The sequence below is a fragment of the Octopus bimaculoides genome, chromosome 8 (genome assembly GCF_046866305.1).
Source record: "Octopus bimaculoides isolate indiv1 chromosome 8, ASM4686630v1, whole genome shotgun sequence".
Lineage (NCBI taxonomy): Eukaryota > Metazoa > Mollusca > Cephalopoda > Octopoda > Octopodidae > Octopus > Octopus bimaculoides.
Genome location: NC_142935.1, coordinates 93,593,506 through 93,600,444, shown reverse-complemented (window position 1 = coordinate 93,600,444; position 6,939 = coordinate 93,593,506).

Sequence of the window (6,939 nt, the reverse complement as noted above, 5' to 3'; positions counted from 1 at the left end):
ATAAATAGAAAGTAATAAATATAAAAATCTCACCTAAAGTTAAAAAATAAATGAAATGAATTATATTGGTAATTATATAGTTTGAATCTAATGAAAATGTTACCCTAAAGGTGTTACAGTTAATAAATTAATAAATTATTTTAATCTTACAATCTCCACACCAAATAAATAAATACGAGCCAAATACGAAGTTGTACTTTGCGGATGACTTAGTTAAATGGACGGCCAAATCTATAAAGTGCAAAAGAATGATATTGGATAACGTGGTCCATCACGAAATATGTATGAATAAAAAACAAGTGAATGTTTATTCGTAGATATATTTCATCAGGCTGTGTGGTTAGAAGTGTGACATTCGTCCAACTGCAAACACATGTAAAATCACACATATACACGCCAATATACTCACGTAAACGTCTAGAAATCTCAGTAAATTGTCTGTCACAAACAAAGGAGAACACACTGAAGAATGAAATCTTTCCAAATGTGTCTAAAACATTGATAGTGATGTCTGACCTAGAACGTCTGTACTCTGAGGTCTCTTGGAGTATTGCTGATACAGAATTCAACTACTACAGCGACACGAAATTGAATGTATATAAACACATACAGAAACGTTGAACTGTGTCGAACAAACGAGTGAATAGTGTTGTACACATGTAGAATATCTGTGAAATCTAAACTGAATTTAGTATGTCTATCGCCAGTTTTGTTTTATACGTCACTGTAATATCCAAGCGTTTTCACCTGAAGGTAGTAATGCAGTTTTATATACATACATACACAAAGTCATACGCACACAAATATATAAATGAGTAGTATAGGATATGGATGCAGAGAGTCACGCAGCTATCATAGTGACCTCCAGGTACGGACTCGGCTATCTAACTACATAGTGATCAATGCAAAGCAATGAAAAGTATCCACGTGACTGAAAATCTTGGTAATCGGAGTGATAAAATTATTCGCGGAGGGGTATATAAACATATGTCCGGAGGTATGAGAAGTGAATATATATCTAACCACGTGACGTAGATTTACGGGCATTTCGTAACTTTCTCCATATAGTTTTAATTTTAGTATACAAGAAATTATGCGTATACGTTTGCATTGATACGTGTTTGGTGATATAAAATACAATTGTATATTCACAATTTAATGCAAATGATAACATCAGAGAGCCATTGTTACATCAACAGTTCAACTTTCACTTTCTTTCGCTTCTCTCTCTCTCTCTCTCTCTCTCTCTCTCTCTCTCTCTATCTCTCTCTTATATATATATACATATGTATATGTATATATATATATATATGTGTGTGTGTGTGTGTGTGTGTGTGTGTGTGTGTGTGCGTGTGTGTGTGTGTCTGTTTGTCTGTTTGCGCGCACGCGTATACATTTGATTCTCTATACACACAGATACATAGATAAATATGTACCTGCATCTATCTATCTATCTATCTATCTATCTATCTATCTATCTATCTATCTATCTATCGATATATCGATCTATCTATCTATCTGTAATATCAGGTCGTTTGTGGGTTCTATTTGTAACATGCAATATTCCTGTACAAATTATTGCATAGGCAGGTCGTCGGAAATTGGCAGCCCCCGCAAATCTTGACTGTTGAGGTAAATGGTGTAATGTTCGCAATCCATTCAAGTAGTTCATGGAAGGCATAACTAGTTCTTCTGGCCACGGCTTCAACTTAGGAGACAGCAAGTCTATGCAGACATCTGGTACACGTGGCAACATTCTATTGTGCTAGGCTAGAAGCTAGGTGCAACGTAAGCACCAGGGATAATGTTTTATGATCCGGGTGCACATAGATTTCGATGGCGCTGTGAAATGTGGAGCTCGGGCATTTTTACAGTAACTAATTTTATGTTACTACTGGAAGTGAGCTGGCAGAGTACGTCGGGCAAAATGCTTAGCGGCGTTTCGTCTGACTTTAGGTTCAAATTCTTCGAGGTCGACTTTGCCTTTCGTTCATTTTGGACTCGAAAAAATAATTACAAGTTAAATACTGGAATCGATGTAATCGTTTCATATCCCACCTTGAAATCGCTAGTCTTGTGCAAATATGTGAAAGCAGTATTGTGTGAGCATGTGTCTGATGTGAGACCTTCTCACTTTCACTTAAAACTGTCTGACATTTATCAAACATCTACCTATTATCTATTTTCTCTATCTGACACTTTTGTTAACTTTTCTCACATTTAATGAATTTATGCGGTGTCAGGTTGCTGGAGGCTTTCGGTGACAGTAAATGACAGTAGGTTTCGTAGGTATGCGCAGTTAGAACAAACATAAATGGTAAGTGGCCCTGGAATTTGGTCGTCAAGTTATATTAGGGATAGGTTTCGATATCTGCGCTCAAGAAAACTGAACAACCTTCTTTACAACTTCTTTGCTCTTTCTATAAGTGGAAAATGCTAGAAAAGATGATGTAAACAAAGTCGATTTCATTAAACCGTGAGACATCTTACCCGTTTCTTGATTTAACTTTTTCCTTCTTCAATTCATTATGTAATTTTATCTATTTATAAACTTTTCTATCTGTTCAAGGTCATAGCTAAATTCGACGGTCAGACTATCATATGTGTGTTCGTCTATTCGTCTGTATATCTGTTTCTTCATAAATCAGGGATTTTATTTATTAATTTATTATATTTGTTCCCGGCTGTTGTGATGACATCGTCAGATTCGATGGTCGAACGATCACGTTTGTGTGGGTCTGTTTGTGTTTGTGCTCGTTTGTTTATAAGGCGCGGATCTGTCAGAAAAAAAACAACAACAACAAAACAAACAATTAAATAGTCTGACTAAAATTTTTACAGTCAATAGAAGCTTCTTCAGATTTATTACCCTGACGGCGTCTAATTTTCTTCTCATCTATTTGGGTTTGATAAATCAACCGATTGAACACTTTCCTCTCTACTGCTTATTTCCGTTTGCTGAGACAAGATATCATAATTTATATACGTATCTATTTCTACATAGCTGCTCTAAAATCATCCATATCCTTCGCTCAAAATAAATGTTACCACGACAAGAATATATATATAAGCGCGTTGATGCTGTTTCTGTTAGTTAACCTCGACCGAAATCATATAATGAAAATCGATGATGAAAAGTATTCTATCCGTAATCGTTCGTTTTTTTCAATGCCATGACGTACTACATTATATAATGTATCTTCTTCTTAAGCCGCTTGAAAATTTAGCAACTATTATTTCGTGCAGAACTAGTGACCACGAAAATGTTTCGGTTTATATTTAGCAACTTAAAAATCGAGAGAAATTAACATTGATCAAATAATTCAAGAAAATAATTAGCTTTTCTCGCAACATTGTGCGCCCAATATTAAATAAACTATGATTATATGGAAACTTTGGTAAATATACGTTTTTGCTGTTATACATTTTCAGGACATTTATGACAAACTCGTTATTTTTGATTCCATGTCATGAAGTTGTTTCTAGCAATATGATCAAATATGACAGTTAGAATTTCAATGATTTCCATTGATTAATTTGGGAAATTCTTTATAAGGCTAAAATGTGTGTCACTGATTTAGATGGAAGGGATATTGTTTGCTCTTATTTTGATTATAACTGAGCAATCTCATTACTTATTAACATGTACGGTCTCTAATAAACGATTCAAATAGCAGGATATATTCAATGGCGTAAACTGCTAGAAATTGCAGTAAAATCATATCAAAATTGTATCATACCGTCTTACTGGCTGCTTGAATAATGCGGTATTGAATCCACGATATGGAGATACATTAAACTAAATTTGTGCATTATAAAGATCAAGAATATATACCGAACATAAAAGAGAGTAACTTGTGTGTATGCATATATATATATATATATATATATATATATATATATATATATATAACTTTAAATAATTAGGGTGAAAAATTGAATATTAATTTAATTAATATCAATTTAAACCAGTGGCCTAGCATATTGAAAGATCTAAAGATTCAGAAAAATTTGAAGATTCAGAAAAATTATATGTATGTATGTAATATATATATATATATATATATATATATATATATAAACTACTTATCCCAAAATTTGCTCTAATAAACATTCTTATCATTCTTCAACTAAACGAATTGACCATAAGCTCGAAAATATCTCCGTAGTTGTTACAGTCAACGTCGCATTCTGTGTCTTCCAACATGTTTCCAAATATAGTTTCACTACCAATCTAAATCTGTATCAACCGCATATAGACACGGTTTCAGATTAACAGATTTGATACAAATTGTGTCTTTTTGTGACCACATAGGTTGTCACTTGCACGATACAATAACAAAAACACCCTCTAAATAAATTGCACGCTATCATCACAGCAGAACGACGTTTTAGATAACTTCCACAAAGGACATTATGTTTGACGAAATGACAGTCTCGTTATAACTGGAATCATATGACTGCTGAATTGCTGCTGAGCTAGAACGAAGCGACGACAAAATCTATTCAAATGTACGACACTATTGAACATCACTTACAACCGAACATGTAGATTTACTGTTCCTGCAATAACAGTGAAAATGTCGATTGAGTTATGTACGATATGACACAATAACATGCGTTAGTTGCGATATGATTTCCTGACCACGCAATTTCTATCATTTGAGGAAAGTACTCTGTTGGACTCTTATAAATATCAGCTTATCATACAAAATGCAAGAGAAATTACTATGTAATTTTAGTATACATGGATACAGGCTACCAGTTAGCATACAATAAACCTTACAATTGCTTTTATAATTACCGACATAGCTATGCCAAATGAAGATAATATTGAGCAAATGTGAACTGTACAATAAAGTCATTATGCAGATGGATGAGTTAGATTAAAAACATTATACGAGTCTGAAATATATGTCTAGCATTTTTTATCTTAATTGTTACAACTGGACAAATACACCGATGTATAAAGTTATCACACTACTACTACTACTACTACTACTACTACTACTACTACTACTACTACTACTACTGCTGCTGCTGCTGCTGCTGCTGCAGCTGCTAATAATAATAATAATAATAATAATAATAATAATAATAATAATAATAATAATAATAATAATAATAAAAATATAGGCGCAGGGTGGCTGTGTGGTAAGTAGCGTGTTTACCAACCACATGGTTCTGGGTTCTGGGTTCAGTCGCACTGCGTGGCACCTTGGGCAAGTGTCTTTTATTCGGGGCGACCGAAGCCCTGTGAGTGGATTTGGTAGATGGAAACTGAAAGAAGCCCGTCGTATATATATTTATATGAATATATATGTGTGTGTGTGTGTGTGTGTTTGTGTGTCTGTGTTTGCCTTCACCCCAACATCGCTTGAAAACCCATGGTTGTGTGTTTACGTCCCCGTAACTTAGCGGTTCGGCAAAGAGACCGATAGAATAAGTACTAGGCTTCCAAAGTAAAAGTTCTGGGGTCGATTTGCTCGACTAATAATAATCATCATCATCCAGTTATACACTGGAGTCGATGTAATCGATTGGCCCCTACCCATTTATTTCAGGCGTTGTAGCTACAATAGAAGGATTATTATTATTGTTATTTTTATTATTATTATTATTCTCATTATTGATTTTATTATTATTATTAATTCACATTGGCATAGAGAGTCTAATAACTTAGAGTTAGAATTCAATATACATAAGCTACAGACTAAAGCATCAGTAATAAGAAATTGAATAAATGAGAAGATAATAAAAAATAATGTTATGAACTTCAGTACCTTAAGCTGTTTCTCCTGTAAGACGCAATCCATATATACATTAATGCTCGTGTATCACCCAGTAGCGTCTTCAGAGCTTCATCTTCGATACTCAGGTCAAGCTATATGGGGGTTACACAAACAGTCAACTATGAACGTCTTGTAGCAGAAACAACGGCTATAAAGTAAACTCATGAAATAATTTATCATTCTTTTTCATTTATTTAATATCATATGTATGTATATATATATATATATATATATATATATATATATATATATATATATATATATATATATATATATATATATATATATATATATAAATATATATATATATATATATACATATATATATATATATATATATATATATATATATATATATATATAATTATATATATATATATATATATATATATATATATATATATATATATATATATATATATATATATATATATATATATATATATATATATATATATATATGGGAGAATGTACGAAAAAAACAACAACAGACGAGGACAGGTGGTGTAAACAACAAAAGGATGTATTAGTTTGATGTTCGGGAATATAGAAAGTCTTTAACGTTTCGAGTTACGCTCTTCAACAGAAAGAATACGGAGAAAACAAGGAGAAAGACACGTAGAAAAAAAACTGAATGCGGTTTGGTCAGCGATTAATCATGGCGTCTCATATATATATATATATATATATATATATATATATATATATATATATATATATATATATATATATATATATATATATATGGGAGAATGTACGAAAAAAACAACAACAGACGAGGACAGGTGGTGTAAACAACAAAAGGATGTATTAGTTTGATGTTCGGGAATATAGAAAGTCTTTAACGTTTCGAGTTACGCTCTTCAACAGAAAGAATACGGAGAAAACAAGGAGAAAGACACGTAGAAAAAAAACTGAATGCGGTTTGGTCAGCGATTAATCATGGCGTCTCATATATATATATATATCTATATATATATATATATATATATATATATATATATCTGTGTGTCTGTGTGTGCCTATACCTCTATATTCAAATGTATATATATGCATCCATATTAATAAATTTGTATTTACATAGATAAGCGCGTCAATGCATACATCCATACATATGTACCGCTCTGTGTATGTGTGTTTGTGTGTT